Raw genomic sequence first — 23189 nt, forward strand, 5'->3', positions numbered from 1 at the left:
ACTTTATCCGGCAGTCTCACGTGAGTTACTCACGGCACCTGAAGTTTATTTTACAGCAGATTTTGAATTCATTTCAAGGATGAGCACTTGATTTCATTTTTTTCTTGTTTTTACTCAATGTAACTTTTGTTGTTAATTTCCAGTTTCTAGATGTTTTTATCATATATTGATTTCATGTTTTGCTTTCTTACATTCTAGTTCTTGTTAAGTTTGGTTTTTACCCGATTTCTTGTTTTTAAATTCAGTCATTTTCCTGTTTCTATTTTACATTTCATTTTCTATTTTTTTTATAACATAGGTCGATTTGCTGTTTTTCCAATCAAGGATTTTTCTTGTTTTGCTTCAGTCAATATCTTTTACAAATTTGTTTCTTTTGCTATGTCTGTGTAAGTTTCCAGCTTGTTTTTCATTAAGTCATTCCTTGATGATTACAAATCTTGATTTTACTGTTTTCAAATGTTTTAGTGTTGTATTTTTCAATAGTGTAAGTGCATAGCTTGTTAATAAAGTGTTAATTGTCTTTACTGTTCATTAATTGAAATAATTAGATTTCATAAAGTGGAGTGTTAGTTAAGGTAGTTTCAATTGTCATGGAATTCTTTTGATGATATTCTTCAGTGTTCTTTAACATTTAGCTAGTTAATATAGGTTTCTATTTCTATCTCTGGTACTGCTCGTGTTCATTTGAATTGTGCAGGATAACACAGGAGTGGAGCTAAAGCGATACGTGAGACGGGAAGTACAAGAATAGAAGATGTTTTTCTTTTATTTTAGAATTTAGGCATTTAATTCTGGGTTTGTAAATATTGCACTTTACGCCCTCTGTGAAGGGTATTCATTTGTTGTAATAGTTAGTTGTGATTACTTTTCTTGAACACTTTACATTTCAATAATTCGGCAATAAAGATTAGTTTAGATTTGTGTACTTGAATATGATATATTCCCGTTCCCTGAGTTCGACCCGGTCTCATACACTAGTGAGAACCGGTTTTTATTATTTGATGTCTGGTTTTCACATGTTTTTTATATAAAAATCTTTTCAAAATTACAACGATTTAAAAGAAGTCATCAAAAGACAAAACAATGATCAATGTCATGCCCCACTGCCCGATGGAACTTGCAAAACTGATTCCTGAACCTTCCCATGATGGTGGGAGGAGTTGTGGCCTTTGGGAGCTTCACTAATCCCTTGGTCAGCATGAATTCAAGGGCTTCTTCGAGTGTTTGTTTGAGAGGAGTGAACACTCGATCACTATTCCAACCTTCACGCTTTATCTTTTCCTTCTGTGGAAAGTTGGGCTGAGATCGCTTGCTATTCTGTCTTCCCTCTCGATCTGCATGGTTGCCCTTACTACTTTTGTTGTCATTGCGGCTGATATTGGCGGAGGAGGTGGAATTTGCCTTTTTCTTTAGATCTAGATTGTTCTTGACGAGGGTGATACCATCGTAGACACCGTTCTCCAACCCCATCTCGAGCCACTCGGCTCGTTCAGTAAGCTCTATGAAAGACTTGGAAGGCGAGGTAGAGATAAGACTTCTCAAAGGCTGTGAGAAGTTGTTCAGGATCAGCGATAAAGCATGCCTCTTTGATATAGGATCCCTCATTTTGTTGTAGGTCTCTTTCCATCTGCGAATGAAGTCCCTTGCCTTTTCATTTTCATTCTACCTTAGATTGCAGAGATGGCTCAATGTTGGGAGCGCTTCAGTATTGAACAGAAATCGCTCAATGAATAGGTTGACCACCTTATCGAATTCTCGCAGCTCGATTGGATTGATATGCTCAGAGTACCACTTGGCGGCAGTGCCTTCTAGGCTACGAGGAAAACAGAGAAATAGGGCCCTATTGTCTCTCTTGAATTTGGAGCATTCGGCGAAGAACATGGCGAGGTGGGCTTTGGGATCACCAGAACCATCGAATTTGATGAACTTGCGAGGAAGGTTCTCCAGATCTTCATCCCCTTCGAGGCCATCATAGAAGTCCTCGCTAGTGAAGACTTTCTTGGCTTTATCCCGAACCTGTAGATCTTTGACTATCTTGGCCATTTCTTTGAACTGCGCTTGTAAAGGTTTTTCTATTGCTTGGCCCTTTGGTTTGTGAGTTGCTCCATGAATGATCTCGCATTCTTCCTCAGTATCATCTGCTGATTCTTCTTCGTCCGAAGTATCTTGAACATGCTCCTTGGTTGATTTATTGGCCACACGATCTCTAATTTTCTGACTGAATGGATTTTTGTCTGAGCTGGTGCTAGCCTGCTCACTCATCATCCCCTTCATCATTTTCTGAAACATTGTGTACATGTGAGGATCTATGCCATCGTCCTCTTGCTGCTGTTCTTGACTTCTGACGGGTCGTGGGGAGCCCATCTCTTCTTCTGAGGCTGAGGAGTACTGTGGTGATGTGGTTCTTCTTCCTGACCTTGTTTGAACCATCAAACGTCGTGGATGCTCTCTGCAGGATAAAGTCTTGATTAGACTCAGAGGGAATTTTGGATTGGGAGGAAAATGATTATTGACGATATGGTAAACAATTGGAAGAATATCCCATTACTAGGGATGGAGTCGCCGCTAAAATCACGACAATTGTGTTGTCATTCTTTGTAAGAGAAATAACAACGGAAAATGTGCCTTGTTACCTAGGCGAGGTCGTCAACCACGAGGAAAAACACCATTTTGAAGGAAAGAGATATCTCTTGGAAAACAATCCACAAACAGATTTAGAATAAGGAGAAGGAAAGTGGGTAAACAATTTCCACCGCAATAATCAAGGTATGCACGAGGACAATAAGGTGAAGAATTTTTGCAAATAGACAAAAGAATTGAAAATCCAATGAGAGAAAACATATGATTTTGGAAAATTGCAGGCAGGATGAAAATGCAGCTAAAAATTCGAGATCCAGTAGAAAGGGAGAATGGAAAATCACCTGGAGTTTTGAAAGAAATTGGATATTTGGGAAAATCATCCAGGGTTTGAGAAAATAATGGAAATGATGAGAATATGGGTATTTGAAAAATATTTTTGGGGAAAATATGAGAGAAATAAAGGTAGCATACAAACTCACATCCTCCACAAACATTTATGCCCATTCAGCACTCCCTAAAAGGCTGACTCTATGTTATCATCGCAAAATTTTACTTTTGTAAATCAAACTGACCTTTAAAAAAGATTTTTGAAAATAACTCGCCTCCGTTTTTAAAATGCGGGAAAATTCCGTAGAATGGGACTCGCCTGTCGGTACGAGGTTCAACCGTTCCTGCCACCTTTAACAGGGGTAATTGAACCAAGGATCAATCTTATGCTCTACTCTATTCAACTTGTCTAAATCATATTCTAATTTCTAAATGCACATAGAATCAGGCATGTGCTATGAATTTTCAGAAAAATGCACATTTGAAAACATGATGTATGCTTTGAATGATTGAAATATTAAGAAAATATAAATCTTGGAAATGATATCACATGGAAAATCGTGAATTAGGACTTGGAATATACTTCTGAGAGAAATAAAAATCGATTTTGAGAAATCCTTGACATTTGGTGAAATCGACTCTGAGAGACTTGATTTCTCTGAATTCAAACTTTGAAATTGAATGCATAACTTGGAAAATTGAGTTTATGAACTTGAAAAACACTTGAAATATTCTTTGAAATTCAATGCTTTTCGGAAAATCGATTTTGCTATAAGACTTAGGGGATTTTGAAAAAAATGAACTTCTTTGAATTGAGATTGGAATTGGCAAATGCATGAAATGAATGGATTTGAGGAATTGAGAAATACATTTTGTATTTTTGAGAAATGCAGTGCATTTTGAAGTTAGCCTAAGAGTGTAGGCTGAATGTGGCTAATGTGAAGATCATAAATCTAAGTATCATTCATATTCTGACTATGGCCATAAATACAAATTCCACCAAGTTTATAAACTTCATAAAAGCTAGTATATGTGTCATTCGTGTAGACCATGGTGAATTTGTAAAAATATGCATGAATCATCATCCATCACACATTAAAATTATAAACTATATGCAATGCAACCTAAGCTGAGCACGAAATGTAAATTCTTATTCCAAAGTTTAATTACAAATTACATCACTATTGAAATTTAAATATATGAAAAATAAAGTCTTCAATGTACCTGCAAAACTAGAAAACTTGGTTAATGAAAATATGTTGGCTTTTCTAGATTTATCCAACAATATCAGGAAATTGTTGGATTTTGCTAGATATAAGCCTTTTTACCATGATTCCCTTAAATCAAAATGATAAAATATGAAGAAATAATAAAGGTAAAATATGAAATTTCAAAATTGGGGTCGAAATGACCAGAATACACCTAATAACAAGACTATGGCCTTGAAATTAGGGTTTTTAGAAAGATATTTTGATAAAATGCAAGTTTTGAAATTTGAATGGAATAAACTAAGCTAAATATGATATGATATGCTTAAAAATATGAAAATTAGGGTTAGGGATTTCGAAATTTAGGTCAAATGACCAAATTGCCCCCGATAGCAAGACTATGGCCTTGAAATCAGGGTTTTTTAAAAAGAGATTTTGGTAAAAAACTTAGGTTTTATGCACTAAATAAAATCAAATGAATACAAAATTAAACCTAAAGCATCCTAATATGATTATGAACATAATAAAACCCTAAAAATATATGCTTATACACGAAAATTCAAGAATATCACAAAAAACTGTGATTTTAGCATTGTTTTTGGATCTTTCAGGAACCCAGTTTTGCAATTTGCTTAATTCAGCCATCAAATGGATTCCAAAATCCATAAAAATTGGTACCTGCACTTGTTATAACCCTAATGTCGAATTGGAATTATAAAAATAATTTTTTGACATTAAATTAATCCAAAAATTGCATTAAACCCTAAAAATATGCTATTTTTGACCTAATTCACCAACCAGTTTCAATCCAAGATCTGAATCAGGGGTCAAATCTCCATGGAAATTTATGAAATTTTACAAAGACTAACTAGAAAAAAAAACAGAGATTTCCCAATTTACAGATCGGAAAAATCATCTCCGGTTAGGGAAAAACCCTTCCGGCAATCTGAGCTAAAATATATCACTCTTAACAGGGATTAAAACAGCTATACCAGATTGAAAATACAGACATAAATAGCCAACCTAAACAAAAATCTCTGAAATTTTAATGGTGAACAGTAGACAGAAAAATAACAATACTCATATTTTACAGATCTAAAATCGGATCTGTGGTTTGGGATTTATGACTAACACAAGTCTGATTAGGGTTTTGGTAAACCCTAACGAGCTTTAAATTTAAAAACAGATTCTCTAAAAGGGAAAAAATACTAAACAGTCATCAAAAAATCCGAAAATTTCACAGAAGACAGATCTACTCAATGTGAATCCATAGCACTTTACAAATCTAAAATCGGATATAAGATGAGAGAAATATCATCACAGCAAGTTACCTTCTTGATTTTAACCACGATTTTAAAGCTTTAAAAACCCGATTTGATGTCTGATTTTTTTTACAGTGTTCCCGAGATCCAAAACCTCTGATTTTTCTACAGTAACTCAATAACTCATGCATGCACCACATATAAATAAATTGTCAATTTTTAAACCTAATTTTTTTTATTATAAATAACTCATGGATAATTCCACAATCCTTAGTAGATGGAACTTAGATGTAAGTTGAAACTTTTAATTCCATTTCGAAAAGAAGAGTGGAAAACTTCGTGATCCTAAGTAACTGAAAACAGATACAAGTTGAAATGTTTGACTCTCACGTTATAAAGGTGAATGAAGAAAGTCACTTTTATGTCTTAGTTGATATCTTTTGGTATGTATTGAAAAAGTATAGAAGGTATTGACATTGCACAAGGCATAAAAGCAGACCACACGCAAGCTATAAGAGAAGAATAAGTGCAGAAAAAAAAAAGCGTGAAAAGAAAAAAAAGAGAGAAAAGAGCTTAAAAAGAAAGAAAAGTTCAGTGCTTAGAAGTGATTGAGAAAACCTGTGCAGAAAACATATGAGTGAGGATAAGTAAATAATAATATGATTTTATTGGATTTTCTAAGAATAAAACATAAATATTTGTGATATTTAGAAAAGTGAAAGAAATTCTTTTTCTATGGTGGTATATAAAAGACTCTAATTATGTCTTGATTTTGTTTGTAACATGAAATATTTGTGAAAACAAAGTCTTTAATTACCTACTGCTTATGAGGATGTGTAATATTATGCATACATGACAGAGATGTTTGTGGGTAGCATCACTGTAAACCCTCACGAGACCTTACTCGTCCACTGAGGTAACCCAGGGGTTGAAAGGGCTTGTTGCATGAGCTAAATGCAATCGTGATTCCTACGAAAGTGAGTTAGGTGATAGTTTGATTTCTTGCATTTTTCTAGTTTGCTCGAGGACTAGCAAAACATAAGCATGGGGGTATTTGATCATGCATATAATTCAGGGTTAATTAACATTAAAATATGCATGATTTTATAAAATAATGTTTCAAAAACCCAATTTTATGTTAGTTTTCGAGTAAATGTGCTAAAATGATTTAAAAATAGAAAATGCATGAAAAATAGTTTTATTTTACATTTTTATGCATATTTTAGTTTTTGTTATAGTCATAGTAGTTTAGTTTTAGTTTTCAATTAAAAATAAAAAAAAAATTAAAATTAGAGTTAAAAATAGAGTTAGATATATTTTGAAATGAGGTTAGTGTAAATAATTTTTTATAATATTTAGATTAGAGTAGTTAGTTAGTTTAAGTTTTTTAGTAAATAGTTTTTTTTTTTTACTCTTTTAAATAGTTTGTTTTAAATAAACCATTACACGGTTTGTATTTTGTTTGAAAAAAAAAACTTAAAAAAATAATAAAAATAATAACAAACCGGTTTACACGGTTTGGGTTTCTTGGAAAAACTGAAAAATAATAAGCAAACCGGCTTGAACCGGTTTGAATTTTTAAAAACTGAAAAAAAATTCTGTTTCAAACCGGTTCCAGCAGGTTTGGGGTTTTTAAAACCCAAGATTGAAAAAAATTCTGTGCGCCTCCCCCATACGGCTGAAGCCCTCCTTCTTTCCCCTCTTTCCCTCTCTTCCCTCTCTTCTCACCTTCTTCCACCATCGCCGATGCTTCCCTTCCCTACCTTTCCCTTCTCCCTTTTCCTCTAATGACAATCCAGTCGACGATGGTGGTGGATTCTTCAGTCCGGTGACGGCTGGTGGTGGAGGCCGCCAACCTCTCCCCGATTTCCTCCATTTCACGGTAAGTTTGTTTCTTCTTCTTATTCCGATTCATCTTATTCTTCTGATCTTCTTTCTCATTCTTCTTCTTATTATTATTATTCTGATTTTCTTCTTCTTCCAATCTGTTTATTCTTCATCTTCTTCTTTTTCTTCCTCTTCAGATTTAGCTTCTTCATTCTTCTTCTTCTTTATCTTTTCAATTGATGTTGTTGCTATTTCTGTAAAATGAAAAAAACAAAGAAAAACTGAAAAACGAAAAAAAAAAAAATCCGATAGTCGTTTCAGATTTGTGTTCATCCGATCTTATATTCTGTAGTTAATTCTTTGCTTAGATTTATCTGATCCATTCCAAATTCTATTTTTAATTTTTAATTTGTTCATTAGTTGGTTAATCGAGTCATTACCTGTAATTTCTTTTTTCTCATTCATTCTTATTTTCCCTGTTTTGTTCATTTGTGTAATTTTTGTTTTTCTTTTAATTCTTTCATTGTTTTCTTTTATTCAGTTGTTATAGCATCATTATTATTGCCATTTCTTCATAGTTTTTCCTGTTCATAGCATTGTGTAATTCTTGTTTTCTGTTTTGATTGTTTTCTTTCCTTTCCATTTCTTTATAGTTTGTTTTCTGTTTCTATTCGGTTGTAGCAGAAATTTCTTGTTTTGATTGTTTTCTTTCCGATCTTCTGTGTTTCAGTCTAGTTTTTCAGTTTGTCATAGTTAGTGATTCAATTTCTGTTTTGATTCATTGCAATTCCTTTTTTTTTTATCTGTATTGTTTGTTTGTTAGTCGTTCATTACATTTGGTTGGTCTGCAATTTCCTGTTATTGATTAATTTTCTGTTTTGCATTGTTGTCTATTTTTTTTTCTGATTTAACTGTTTTCAATTTCTTTTATTTCCTACATAGTTCTTCATTTCCCTGTTTTCTGTTTTGAATTTCTAGTTTTGCATTTTCTGATTTCCTTAATGTTTCTTTTGATTGTTTTATACTATTACATTTCCTGTTTTCATTTGATTGCATTTCATGTTTTTATTTGATTCGATTTCCTGTTTTTCTTAATACCAAATTCCTGTGTGTTCAATCTGTTTAAGTGTTTAAGTTCTTATCTTTCTCATTCATTGATTTCATGTATTCTTCATTCTTTCTTGTTCAGTCATTGATTTTTTTGTTTAGTTTTCATTTGCTTTCGTAATTAGTATACTCTAATATTAGTTAGTAGTTAGTTTTAATTAGAAGTTAATTTCAGTTAAGAATGTCATTAGATTTCTTTCATAGTATATTTTGTTTTAGCAATTAATTAGTATAATTTGCTTAATATTGTTTTTACTTCTATCTCTGGTACTGCTCGTGTTTGTTTGATTTGTGCAGGATAGCACAGGAGTGGAGCGGAATTGATTACGTGACACGAAGTACGAAGATAGAAGATTTTTACTTTTCAGTTTAGAATTAGGAATTTAATTGGGTTTGTAAATATTGCACTTTACGCCCTCTGCGAAGGGTATTCATTTGTTGTAATAGTTAGTTGTTTTTACCTTTTTTGAACATTTTACATTTCAATAATTCAGCAATAAAGAATAGTTTAGAATTGTGTGTTTGAATACGAAACATTCCCGTTCCCAGAGTTCGACCCGGTCTCATCCACTAGTGAGAACCGGTTTTTATTATTTGATGTCTGGTTTTCACATATTTTTCACTTAAAAATATTTTCAAAATTACAACGATTTAAAAGAAGACATCAAAAAATCACTCATGTAAATCGAGAATAATCATCTACTATAACAAAAGCATACTTGCTACCATTCAAACTTTGAATTCTAGATGGTCCAAATAGATCTAAATGTAAAAGTTCAAGAGAACGTTTTGTTGAAACTATATCTTTTGCTTTAAAAGAACTCTTGATTTGTTTACCCATTTGGCAAGCATCACATAAGTGATCCTTCTTATATAGTATTCTAGGTAGACCTCTAACAAGATCATTCTTGGATAACTTGGAAATAATTTTAAAATTAACTTGTCCAAGTCTCCTGTGCCATAACCATTGAATTTGATTTGAAACAATAAGACATTTTTCATTAAAAGTGGGTAACTCATCTAGATAAAGTTCATACACATTGTTCCTTCTTTTACCTTTAAAAATGATCTTTTTAGATTGAAAATCAGAAATTAAGCATAAATCATGTTCAAAAGAAACAAGAAAACCTTTATCACATAATTGACTAATTGATAATAAATTATGCATTAAACCATCTACTAAAAGAACATTTTCTATCAAGGAAAATTTTGGATTACCAATATTACCAATACCTATTACTTTTCCCTTGTTATTGTCACCAAAGGTGACGGTTCTTCCATCCTTATTTTGGAGGGTGGAAAATAACTCCGGCCTTCCAGTCATATGTTTGGAACAACCGCTGTCCAATATCCATTTGCTCCTTATTTTGTGTACCTACAACAAAATTAGAAGACAAAGCATTTGACCCCTTTTTATTTTTGGGTCCATGAGAGTTAGTCTTAGGAACCCATATTCATTTGGATTTTAGTTTCCTTTGATAATAAATATTTTTTTATGAAAAGATTTAGCATTTCTAGAGTAATCATGTCTAGGCTTATAAGCATTATAAGTTCCATGATTAGATGCATTTCTAGAAAATTTAGTTCTTTAAACAAATGGTTGAGAATATTGTCTTTGATTGTTCACCACATAGTTTGGTCTATTTTGACTATCAAAGAAGCTATATCCCAATCCGATTTTATTAACTGAGCATCTTTGAGAACCAAGAAGTCTTTCTAGATTCTCTTGACCATTTGTGAATTTGGTCACTATAGAAAGAAGATCATTTGATTTTTCTTTTCGACTAGTTATTTCTTTTTGTAAGAGATTGGTTCTAATTCCAATTTCTTTTATCTCAAATGCTTGACAAGAGTTTTCCTTCTTAAGATCTTCTCTCTTTAAGTAACACTTTGTTTTGAGAGTCAAGAGTTGAATTTTCAGTTTTTAACTCTTTGTTTTTAGAACATAGACTCTTAAATTTAGCATATAAATCATTGAATGCTTCTAATAAATCATCATAGTCAAATTGACTTACCGAGTCTTCTTGTGCTACAAAGCACATGTTGGCGACTTCTTCATTTGATTATTCATCGAAAGATGAGTCACTATAATCCCAACATGCTTGAAATGCCTTTTTCTTCTTGAATTGGTCCTTGGGCTTGATTTTGAGAAGAGGACAATCTTTCTTGATATGTCCTGCCTTTTTGCAGTTAAAGCACTTGACTTCATTTGGATTGGAAGAATCTGCTTTCTTTACTTTTCTTTGAAATCTTCCCTTTTTGATGAATCTTTTGAATTGCCTTGTAATAAAAGCAATATCTTCATCTTCATCTTCTTCTGAATTTTCAGAGTCAGAAGTAGCCTTAAAAGTAAGAGATTTCTTCTTGGGTTTTTCTTCTTGTCTGTCTTGAAGTTGAACTTCATATGCCATTAAGTTACCAACCAAATCTTCAAGAGTGAGAGTGTTTAAATCATTTGCTTCCTCAATAGTTGTAGTTTTTCTCTCCCACTCTGGAGTTAAACACCTTAGGATTTTTCTGACTAAATTCACTTGTGAATATTCTTTTCCAAGGGATTTCAGAGTGTTAGTGATATCGGTAATTCTTGTTACCATGTCCGATATAGATTCATTTTGTTTTATTTTAAACAATTCAAATTTATGAATTAAAGAAGCGATTTTAGATTCATTTACCTTTGACGTACCTTCGTGAGTTATGAGAAGAGTATGCTAGATTTCATTTTTTGTAGAGCATTGAGAGATGCGATTGAACTCTAGCTTGTCAACGACACAATACAATGCTTTCATAGCCTTGGCATTAAGTGAAGCAGTCTTCTTTTCTTCATCGGTCCATTGACTGAAATCAGTTGATGGCATTTGGTACTTTTCTGAAACAACTCTCCAAATTTTGAGATCCATGGATTGCAAGAATATTGTCATTCTCACTTTCCAGTATCCGTAGTTTGTTCCGTCGAAGAGAGGAGGACGAACAAAGGAGCATCCTTCTTTGTGCTGAGATGTTGTAGTTGTCATGCTAGATGATGGTCAAATCAAAATAATAGCAAACCTGCTCTGATACCAAATGAAAGTGTAGTAGGATTGAGGCAACAAGCACTAGAGGGGGGGTGAATAGTGCTTTTAAATATCGTCTATAGAATTTTGACGGATTTTGCAATTCGCAAAGCAATCACACAAAGAACACAATAATTTATCCTGGTTCGGTCTTTCCCGACCTACATCCAGTCCCCAAGCAAAATCAGCTTGAGATTTCCACTATCAACCTTGTGTAACTACAAGACCATACAGACCAAATCCGGTCCCACTTTCAGTAACACACCTACTGAAAGCAAACAACTCATTTAAACCAAGGAGTCCTTCCTTTTACAGAAAAATGAAATAAGTAACAACTTACAAACAACTTATGAGCCCTTCTTATGAATGCAAATGAGATGCAATTGGCTTTTGAGGTTGTTGAAATACTCAACTCACAAATTCACTGTCTCTCAAAGGAATTTGAGTGAAAAACTGAAGTGAAAAATATCACGTGAGTGAGAAAATGAATATAAGTGAAAAGCAAAGAGTAATTGATTCAAATTGATTGAATTGCAGTGCTTTTGAGTGTAAAATGCACTCATATTTATAGTTGAAATATTTCATACGTTGAGGGTATGAAAGGGTGTCAAAATAGTCTATTTTAAACGATCAAAATATTTGAAAAATGAAAAGACACGCCTTTTAAAAGTTTCAGGAAAAATGACAAAATTAGTCGACTGGAACAGTAGTTAGTCGACTGATAATTAGCTATTAATAGACTGACAGTTATCGTCGGTCGACTGATCTGTTTATCGAGCCGTTTGAAAATCTGAACTTTTGAAACTTAGTCGAGTAGAGAAAAAATTAGTCGACTGATAATATCATCAATAGACTGAAAAACCTTTCAGTCGACTACTGCTAAATTTTTCTGAAAATACATGTTTTGTTCAGTCGACTGATAAAATCATTAGTCAACTACTGCTAAATTTCCAGAAAACAGACATTTTGTCTGGTCCACTGATAAAGTCATTAGTCGACTAATTTTGACAAAAATGACATTTTGTTTAGAAAATTTGGCGCAAAAGAATTAGTCGACTGGTGAGTCTATTGGTCGACTAATAAACACGAAAATTTAAGAAAAGAGTTTTCTAAAAAGATTTTCATGAAGGGTTCTTTTAGAAAAGTTTTTCTAAAGACTTTTTAGCTGAAATGCAACCAAAATATGCACTCTAATTAAGGCTCTTACAAGAATCTAAGACATTAAGCAAAATTTTACATTTGCACATAAGTCTTCAAAGATTCTGCATCGAGTTCTTCAATGCTTGTCATATTTCTTCATTACCTTAGCTGAAATGCAGTTGATTCACTTGCTCATCATCAAAACCTTGTACTTGAAGTATCATGTACGGCTTCATTGTCGTAACAGAGTCTGCTCAGCAGAGTTCTTTTGAGGAGAGACTTCTTCAAGCATTTCAAGAGGTGAAAACCTCTAATCAGAATGCCTTCGAGAAGTGCAGTCAGATATTGAGTTCTCATACTCAGTCCATTGCGAAGTTAGAATTGTAGATGGGCCAGTTAGCAGAAGCAATAAGTCGGAGACCTGAGGGCAGTTTGCTGAGTCAGGCAGTGATGAACCCAAAGGGCAAGGAACCAATGACGGGAGGCCTGTACATCACCGAATCACAACAACAGGCCAAAGTTGTTATGGCCCTTAGGAGTGGACGTGAGTATCACGTCGAGAGTAGAGAGAGGACAAATGAGCCAGAATCGAGCATACCATCTTTTGCGGCTCAGTCCTCCACCCCAGTTCACGAGCAGGATAGGAGTGAACCTTCTTACAAAGAGGAGGACCCCCAGATGTATATTCCAAAACCACCCTATCCTAAAGCGTTAGAATCTCCCGTTGGCAGAGGAAAGCAAAGCATGAAGGTCCATGACATGCTCGAGATCTTCAAGCATGTACATATCAACCTGCTATTGCTAGATGCCATTCAGCAGGTGCCGGCTTATGCCAAATTTCTTAAGGAACTCTGTACCCAGAAGAGGAAATCCAGAGGAAGAGTTCCTACCAAGGTTCATCTGACTGAGCAGGTGAGTTCAGTGCTTCAGCTTCAGACCCCATCAAAGCTCAAGGACCCTGAAGCCCCGATCATCGCATGCACCATAGGAAACCTCCAGATAGATCACGCTTTGCTCGACCTTGGAGCAAGCGTGAACATTCTGCACGGATATTTCTATGATTCATTTGGGCTAGGAGAAATGAGATCGACCCCGATTACACTCCAGCTAGCAGATCGTTCTGTCAAGGTACCAAGAGGTGTCTTGGAAGATGTGCTAGTTAAACTGGATGAGTTCTACTTTCTGGTTGATTTCATTATCCTTGACATGGAGAGAATTGATAGCCAGCACCAAACTCTGATCATTCTGGGCAGACCATTCTTGGCGACAGCCAATGCCTACATCAATTGCAGAACCGAAGCCATGGACTTGTCGTTTGGCAACCGAAAGGTCAGACTGAACAATTTCAATGCCGTGATGGGTCCAGTAAGAGATATGGAGTGCTTCCAGGTTGATAAAGCACATGATTTAGTAGAAGCACAACAAGAGTTGTATATGACAGAGGATTCCCTTGATATGTACTATACATGAGATCATAGTTGTAGAGTTAGTATAGATGTGTCGTTAGTTTCATCAGGATCCCATCCTTGGAGAGGGAGCATTGAGCCTCTCCCACCACTTTCTGAGAGCCCAACCAAATCTTCGATAGAGTCTCCCCTACAACTTGAGCTGAAACCCTTACCGAATTCACTCAAGTATGCATACCTCGGAGTTGGTGAGACTTTGCTTGTGATCATCTCGTCACTGCTTAAAGAGGAGCAAGAACAAAAACTGATAGACATTTTACAAGAGCACAAGGCAGTGATTGGCTGGGGGGTTGCAGATTTGAAAGGGATTGATCCTTCATTCTGCATGCATCAGATTCATTGTGACGAAGAAGCCAAGTCGGTGCGTGACATGCAGAGAAGATTAAATCCTAATATGAAAGAAGTGGTGAAAAATGAAGTGGTCAAGTGGCTGGATTCTGGGATCATATACCCCATTTTTAATAGCTAGTCGGTCAGTCTGATTCAGGTTGTGCCAAAGAAATCTGGACTCACTATAGTGGATAACGAAAAGGGGGAGAGCATTCCGATGAGGACCACCACAGGATGGCGAGTCTGTATTGATTATAGGAAACTGAATGCAGCAACGCGGAAGGATCACTTCCCGTTGCCATTCATTGATCAGATTTTGGAAAGACTCCCAGGACAGAACTACTACTATTTCTTGGACGGATATTCTGGATATAATCAAGTAGTTGTCCATCCTGATGACCAAGAGAAAACCACATTTACCTGTCCGTATGACACTTTTGCGTTTAGACGTATGCCGTTTGGGCACTGTAATGCCCCGGGAACTTTTCAGAGGTGCATGTTAGCTATCTTCTTTGACATAGTGGATGATGTCATGAAAGTTTTCATGGATGATTTTTCTGTGTATGGCTCTTCCTTTGAGGATTGCCTCCAGAAACTTACTCGAGTATTGAGTAGGTGTATGGAGACAAACCTAGTTTTGAGTTGGGAGAAGTCATTTTATGGTCCAGGAGGGGATTGTACTTGGACACATTGTGTCCAAAAGAGGGATAGAGGTTGATCGAGTGAAGGTTGAGTCAATTTCACGATTGACTCTACCCACCACTGTTAGGCAGGTACGTTCATTCTTAAGGCATGCTGGATTTTACAGGCGGTTCATCAAAGATTTTAGCAAAATCTCTCGACCGCTCTGCTCATTATTGGAAAAGGATTAGCCCTTTGAGTTTGGTGATGACTGCATGAAGGCCTTTGAGATACTCAAAGAGGCCTTGACCACTGCACCCATTCTGAGACCTCCGACTTGGATGCTTCCATTCGAGATTATGTGCGATGCTTCCGACTATCCGATAGGGGTCATTTTAGGACAACGGGTTGACAAGAAGCCTTATGTGATATACTATGCGAGCAGAGCTCCATCTGATGCCCAGATGAACTACACCATGACAGAGAAGGAACTACTCGCAGTAGTATTCGCTTTGGACAAGTTTAGGTCCTATCTTCTTGGTTCGAAGATGGTCGTCTATTATGATCACGCTGCATTAAAATACCATCTCAGCAAGAAAGACACCAAACCGAGACTCATCTGATGGGTTCTGCTACTACAAGAGTTTGATCTCGAGATTCGAGATAAGAAGGGAAGTGAGAACGTAGTAATAGATCATCTCTCTAGACTGATCGTGGAGTCCACTCAGGACCAGACGCCGATCAATGATTCTTTCCCCGATGAGCAGATTATGGCCTTCGGAACATCGTAGTTACCCTGGTTCGCAGATATTGTGAACTATCTGGTTTCGAGGAAGATTCCTGAGCATTGGAATAGGAATGAACGAGAGCGATTCTTATCACAGGTGAGGCAATACTATTGAGATAAACCAGAATTGTTCAGATATTGCGCAGACCAGATCATCAGAAGGTGCATCCCGGAGGAGGAGTATGAGTCCATCCTCAGTTTTTTTCATTCGTTAACCTGTGGAGGGCATTTTAGTAGTAGGAAGACAGCTGCAAAGGTTTTACAGTCTGGATTTTTTTGGCCCACACTCCACAGAGATGCGCATGAGTTCTGCAGAAAGTGCATTCGTTGTCAACAAACCGGGAATATGTCCAAGAGGGACATGATGCCCTTGCTCCCAAACTTGATTGTTGAGATTTTCGATGTTTGGGGCATAGATTTTATGGGCCCATTTTCGCCATCGTTCGGCAATTTGTATATCTTAGTGGCGGTTGATTATGTGTCCAAATGGGTTGAGGTGGTGGCAACCAAAACCAACGATCACAGAGTTGTGCTTAAGTTCATCAAGCACAATATTTTCAGTCGTTTTGGTGTACCACGTGCGATGATAAGTGATGGTGGAAAGCATTTCAGGAATGTACAGATAGCTTCTCTTCTGAGAAGGTATTCTGTCAATCATCGGTTCATCACTCCATATCATCCACAGACCAGTAGACAGGTTGAGGTTTCTAATAGGGAAATCAAGCGGATTTTAGAAAAGACAGTCCGCCTGGACCTCAAGGATTGGTCCCAGTGCCTAGATGATGCTCTTTGGGCATATAGGACTGCGTTTAAAACTCCCATTGGCATGTCCCTGTATCATCTTGTTTTTGGGAAAGCGTGCCACCTCCCTGTCGAGCTGGAACACAGAGCATACTGGGCAATCAAGAAGTTTAATTTCGACATCACCCAGGCTGGCAAAGAGCGATCATTGCAGCTCACTGAATTAGAAGAGCTCAGGAATGATGCATACGAGAATGCCAAGTTATATAAAGCTCGCACTAAGGTCTTTCATGATAAACACATTATCAGAAAAGTGTTTGAGCTGGATCAGAAAGTTTGGTTGTTCAATTCTCGTTTGCATCTATTCTCAAGTAAATTAAGGTCAAGATGGGATGGACCTTACATTCTGAGAGAAGTATTCCCGCACGAGGTAGTGACATTATTTGACCCACGTACTAGAGGCACACTCAAGGTGAATGGGCAAAGACTGAAACCCTACATATCAGATACCCTACAGGCCGGTGAGTGTGAGGTCTGGGATCTTACAAAGGAATAGGATCTGAGCAGAGAAATGTATCATATGTAGATAGTAAAATTAGTTGTGTTTTTCACTGTTAGCATTTGTTTTTGTTCAGTCGTTTGATTTCATATGAATTTACACTTGTTCTGATTCATGTAGGTTATCTGATATTCAATGTGTGAGGATTAGTTACCATGTGGAGGGCACAACTTTCAAAGCAGACCACTGACCAGATTAGCAGGAAACTATGCATTCGTATATGCATAGTGGTGGTGCAAAGTCAAGTCAATCATAAACTTCAGAGGCCCAACACATATCAGGTTGTATCTATTTTATTGGTCGTTAGTGTGCATTTGCATTGCATGTTTACATATTTTGTATGCCACTATGGATAGTGTCATTCAAGCATGGGGGGGATGGTTTAGACGCACACTAAAATTTTAATTTTTATGTCAGGTAGCTAAAAACTCAGAAAATTAGGTCGTTAAGAACAAAGTTTGTAGCATATATGATTGTTTTTGCATAATCTAACAATTTAGATTTTTTTTTAAGCCCCATGTAAATTTTTTTTTTCTGATCTGATCCAAAAAGAGTAGTTATTTATGAAAAAATTCAAAGAAAAGATAGTATGTGAATGTTATAATGTTTTGAATCACTTTAGTATAAGTATGTACAATATGTTTTGTGGAAGAACTAAGCAATTGAAAGAGGTTTAGAAATATGAGCTTAAAAGAAAAGAGCTACGTTTAGTTGTTGATATCTTCGCGATTCCCAGTAGTTGAGCTCAGATACAAGTTGAAGTGTTTGAAGTCTCTCGACAAAAAAGATAACGAAGGAGATCATCTTCTTGTCTAGTCGATATTTGTGGCCTATGCAGTTTGAGTAAGTAGAGTCTGAAGGGTGTTTTACACCTGGTGCCCTAAAGCCATCTGGTTTGGGAGCCACCGATTCAAAAGCTTGTTACATGAACTTCATAGAAAGCCTAAGAGATAGAGACATTGCACATGATGAGAAAAAGACTATACGTAAACTATTAAAATAGAAGGTCTAGTGACTCGAGCAATTAAGTCCGAGGTGTACTCTGTATCTGGTGCCCTAAGGTCGTTTGGCCTGGGAGTCACTGACCCAAAGCTCGCTACACGGGTCACGAAACTGGATATTTGAATTAGTGCTCAAGTGAGAAGAATTGAAAACCGGTGAAAATTGAAAATCAAAAGAATAAGAATGAGCTTAATGAGGAAAATGCATTGCTTAGGAATAATTGTGAAATACTGTGCAGAAAATATATAAATGAGGATAAATGAATAATAACATGATAATACTTGACTTTCTGAGGAAAATCATAGATAATTACAAGTTTAAAAAAGTGAAAGAAAAAAGTTTTTACTGTGGTGGCATAAGAATTCTAAATTTGTTATGAGAGTGTAAATTACATGAAATATTTGCTTAAACTGATTTCTTAATTGCCTAACATTTTTGAAAACTAATTTCTGCATGACATTGATGTTTGTGGGTAGCATTTCTGCAAACCCTCGCGAGACCTTACTCGTCCACTGGGGTAACCCAGGGGTTTAAAGAGCTTGTTGCATGAGCTAAATGCAACCGTGATTCCTACGAAAGTGAGTTAGGTATTTTAATTGTTTATTGCATATTTGTCTATTTTCCAATTTTATAACTTAGTTAGTTTGTTTGTTAAGGGACTAACAAACATTCAAGCATGGGGGTATTTGATGATGCATGAAATGCACATCATTTTAATATAATATTTATACATTTTTATGTGATCTTAAGGTTTAGAACCCATGATTGGATGTATTTTGATATAAAGAAGTCTTGGTTCAAATTTCAAATAAATCAGAGTTAAATTGAGTGAGATATTGCAATTTTAGTGCTTGGGCACAAATTTCAAGGTAATTCGGATCAAGATCCGACCCAAATAGATCATCTTGGGTCTTGGATCAGTTCTTAAACATCACAATCCAACTCACATGGGATCCAAACCCAATGTATAAAACGTTTTCAGAAAACCCCCTTCAAAAGAGGCGCATAGCATTTCTTTTTATTTTAAACCTCTTTTTGAAATTGTGAAAACTGTAGCTCAAAGTTTAAATATGCTTTTCTGAAAACCCTAGGAAGTTTTTGCCTAGGGATTTGCACCCAGCTGAAGCTCTCATCCTCCACCAAACCTCCCTCTTCACGCCATCTTCTTCCTTCCCCCATTTCCAAGATTTTCTAAGCCCTCCTTCCATTTTTCTCTTATGCACTTCATTTTCTACTTCCTTCATCTTCTTCCCCTTCATATTGCCTTCATTGTTTAACATGTGCTTGCTGTTTTTACAGGTTTTGCAGATCAAAGAGGAGCTATTCCTAGCTGGTGTGTTGTCTACTTCATTAGGAAGGATCGGCCCTATCTCTCCGATCTTCTTCTCCACCCGAGCATGGCTCGGTTTTCCTTCCACCCCTCGGCGCCTCTATTGGGTGTATCTCTTGCAGCAGCAACAACCATGTTGTCATGAAAGCAACCCCTAAATGAGTTCAGCATCATGAATTCTTGGCATTAGCCGCTCTTCCTTCCCCTCCACTCGTCGAACTACCCAAGAGGTGAGTTGTCTTCTTCCTCAATTTCTTTTTAGTAAAATCGAGTCTACCTATAGTCAAGTTTCCTTAATCTCAAACTTCCCTTCTTATTTTTCTGTTTGTTGACAACAAAAACCACTGTCATTTGCATGCTTAGATCAAGTCATAGGGTATTTTATAGAGTCCAATCGTTTGGTGTTAGTCCAATAGGAAAATCGGCTAAGCCTAGCTTAGCCGATTGGGACGTGTGTCCAGTTTTATTTGCTTTGATAAAATAGTTTTTTTTATACAGTAGTTTAGTTTAGTTGAATGTTTTAGATTCATTAGAATCCCATTCAGTCATAGCTTAATTTAGCTTTCATAGAATTTTGTTTTGTCTTCGTGTTTTAGTTGATAGAAAAAAAATTCTGCGTGAATTAAAGAAATCAATTTTTGTGTGTTAATGGCTGTCGTCTTCTTCATGGGAGAAGGTAGCCATGGTTGTAGCTTAGAGTTTAGGAAAATGTTGTTTAGGGTCCAGATTCATTGAATTGAATTTTAGTAAGTTATTGATTTAATTAAGTAATTTAGTTTTGTGAGTATTAGCCAAAATAGTCTTTTTTGAATTATGTGTTACATTCCATTCATACCCTTACTTTTAGTGGTGTAAATGTTAGTTTAGTTAGGTTAATGAGAGTTTAGGTTAGCTAATTATTTAATTTTGAATTTCAGTACAAAGGGCATGTTGGTATTTTTGGTTAAGGAACGGTTTTGGTAGGTGTGGAATCTTATCTAATTTCGTGGAATCCCATTGAGGCAATTGTGACCCATCCTTCTAGTCCAGCCAAGATATCAGTATCTCTCCTTTCAATTGTGGAAACAATTTGGATTTTCAATTCTCTTTCTAAAATTCATGTGCAAGGTTTTGGGAAAGATTTTCAAAAGTAGCTATATGCTTTTAATGAAAAATTGAAACCGTGTGGGCTCATTGAGCTTGAAGGTTTTGCAATTACAATCCTTCCAAATGGGTCCCTAAGGTAAGGATGTATGGGTGCTTTCATTTCCAAATTCGTTGCTTAGTATTTATAAGCCCTCTCTTAATTCCATATCTTGACCTAGCATAAATATAGCACTAACAATTTTAGTAGGTGTTGACTTAGATTTAGGCTTTCAAAATCGTGATTAACAATTTAGGTAAGTATTATGTGTCTTCATTAGTGTTAGCTTGAATTCCATTTATGTGCTTGACTTAGATAGACTCATTACTTTTTATTTCTTTCATTTTCGTTTTTAGTAAGTAGTCTTTGTTCATTAGGTGTCCATTTTAATTTAGTCTAAAACTCATTAAACCTAGTGGGTCCACTTAGGTGGGGCGTGAGTCTAGCCAAGGTCAAACATAACCCGTCCTCCTTAGTGCCATGAGTCAACTAACCCTAGTTAGATACTAACTCTCTTAGATTCAAATTAATATTTAACTCTAATTTAAAAGTATCTTTAGATTTAATTTTTGTGTTTTAGTTAATTAATTAGTTAGTTTACAATAAATCAGTTACATTGGAGTAGTTTATTTCATTGGTTAACTGATTTAACTCTTAATTTTAGGATAGTTTAACTTGACTTAACCTTTGCATGCACTCTAAGCATTTTATTATATCATTCATTTGTAATTTCCACAAGTAATGTAGATAGTTAATTTAGATTTTATGTTCTTAGTGCAATTAGTTTTATTCTCTGTTAGTTAGTAAGTATTAGGTTTGTTGATGACTGTATTGCATGCGTATTTAATAGATAGTGGACAAATTGGATTTTAACAAATGAATAGTACACTGAAATAAAAACCAGAATTTTGCACCGAATTGCATTCATCATTTTATGTGAAAATTTTCTGAGTTTTTCCAAAAATTTTATTCTATTCTCTGCATTTGTGTGTTCACTGTCAGCAGACCAAAAATCAGCTCATTTTGAGTTGACTTGGTCTGATTTTTAAGCGTTTTTTCAAAATCAGCTTTTTTGCGTTTTCAAATTTCGGGACATACGATTTCCAGATTTTATACGAATTTAAAACGCTTATATCTGGAGCTTCCAGAATTTTTTTTCAAATCTGTAAAGTCTGACAGATTCCTGAATCTGTCAGAAATAGAAAAAAAGAAAAATCGTGAAAATCGAACTTCGTTTGTCCTTGAAATTCACTGTTTGCAAAAACCTATCAGAATCCACTTTTGCACTATTTGAGGGAAAAACAATCATTGTATTGGTTGAGTGATTTTTGGTAGTTTTTGTTGTTTTTCTGCATGTTAGTTAGTATAATTGCAGCAACTAACTTAGTTAGATTTAGAATAGTTAGTGGATGTATTGAGAAATGACATTTTAGTTTTTTTTATTTTTAATTATAATTTAGTTCAGTAATTCCTAGTAGAATTAGGTTTAGTATAATTTTTAGAAGTATTTATTATAATTGTCCACTACCTTTATATCTTCTTGTGTTTTAGGTTCATAAAGTTTACAACAGGTCAAAAGGCTGATTCAGAATGAGAATGCACATGCATATTTGGTGAAAGGATGAAATTGCCCCTAGCGATCTGGAGAAGACTTTAGAAATGTGTTTCTAGTTAACTGTAATTTCTAGTTTGTAATTTCCTTAGAATTGTATTGTTTAACTTAGATTAAGAGTTTGATATTAATAAATTGAAATTCTTAGACGTAGATTGAATATTTCCCGTTCCCTGAGGATTCGACCCGTGCTTGCCACATTCGTGGAAAGTCGGTTTTTATTATTTTTGGTTGATGATTTTCCAAACCTTTTACTGAAAAATATCTTTTAAAAATACCATTGCATAAAGATCAACCATGCCCTCCGAGTGCTAGCCGCACCCCGGGTAGCCAGATCTTGGTCTGCTACGCCTCGACCTGGTAGTCTGGTTTGAACCATGGGTTCAGACCAAAACCCATGTCAGACCTATGGTCTAGTCCAGAGGACCAGACCCACACTTACACCACTACCTATTCTGCTTTGGTACTAAGCTAGCCGTCGGTTGCTAGTTGCATCCGGGTAGTTTTCGGGTCTAGGCATTTAACCCAGGCCTGCTATGTTTTGGTAGTCCCTGACCCAACCTTTGGGTTCAGACCAAGAGACGGACCTGGACTATGGTCTGGTCCAGAGGACCAGACCTGACTCACTTTTTCCCCACAGACTGCCCCATTCGGCACTTGCACGGGTGCAGGCTTGGGTGGTCTAGCCAGCACTGTTGGGCTTTGGTCCGGACTGCACCATGGGTGCAGAGCATGGACTGAACTCTTAAGTTCAATCCAGTGCCATGTGTAACCCATCAGGACTGATCCAAAAGGCCAGCCTCCGAGGTTGGTTCTTGTCCTTGGTGGGAACGCCGTAAATGTTAGAGAAGACATGTAAGTTGAACTGCGAACATTTAGGGGTTGTGATGTGTGGTTCCGCTGTCCAACAGATCTAGATGGACTTAGTATATTCTTGTGCTATGTCCAAGTGTGCGACCCTTCTAGTCCCAACTTAGCGATTCAGTCATGTCGGGACTTTGTGCCTTGTATCGGTTATTCGGGTAGCCAAACTGGAGTTTGGGTCCGGAGTAAACCCTGTGTTCTCCGCGGTCCTGTTTTGGTAGTTTAAGTATGAGTTGTCAGGTGAGCTCTATGC

At 36.0% G+C, this 23189-nt stretch overlaps 1 pseudogene; it reads left to right on the forward strand.

The window, feature by feature from the left end:
- LOC149837783 (uncharacterized) overlaps positions 1-19495 on the forward strand; it is a 32043-nt pseudogene extending 12548 nt beyond the window's left edge.
- The last annotated feature ends 3694 nt before the right edge of the window (positions 19496-23189 follow it).

This window comes from Nuphar pumila, chromosome 5 (assembly GCF_984573655.1).
Source record: "Nuphar pumila chromosome 5, dmNupPumi1.hap1.1, whole genome shotgun sequence".
In the NCBI taxonomy this organism is placed as follows: Eukaryota; Viridiplantae; Streptophyta; class Magnoliopsida; order Nymphaeales; family Nymphaeaceae; genus Nuphar; species Nuphar pumila.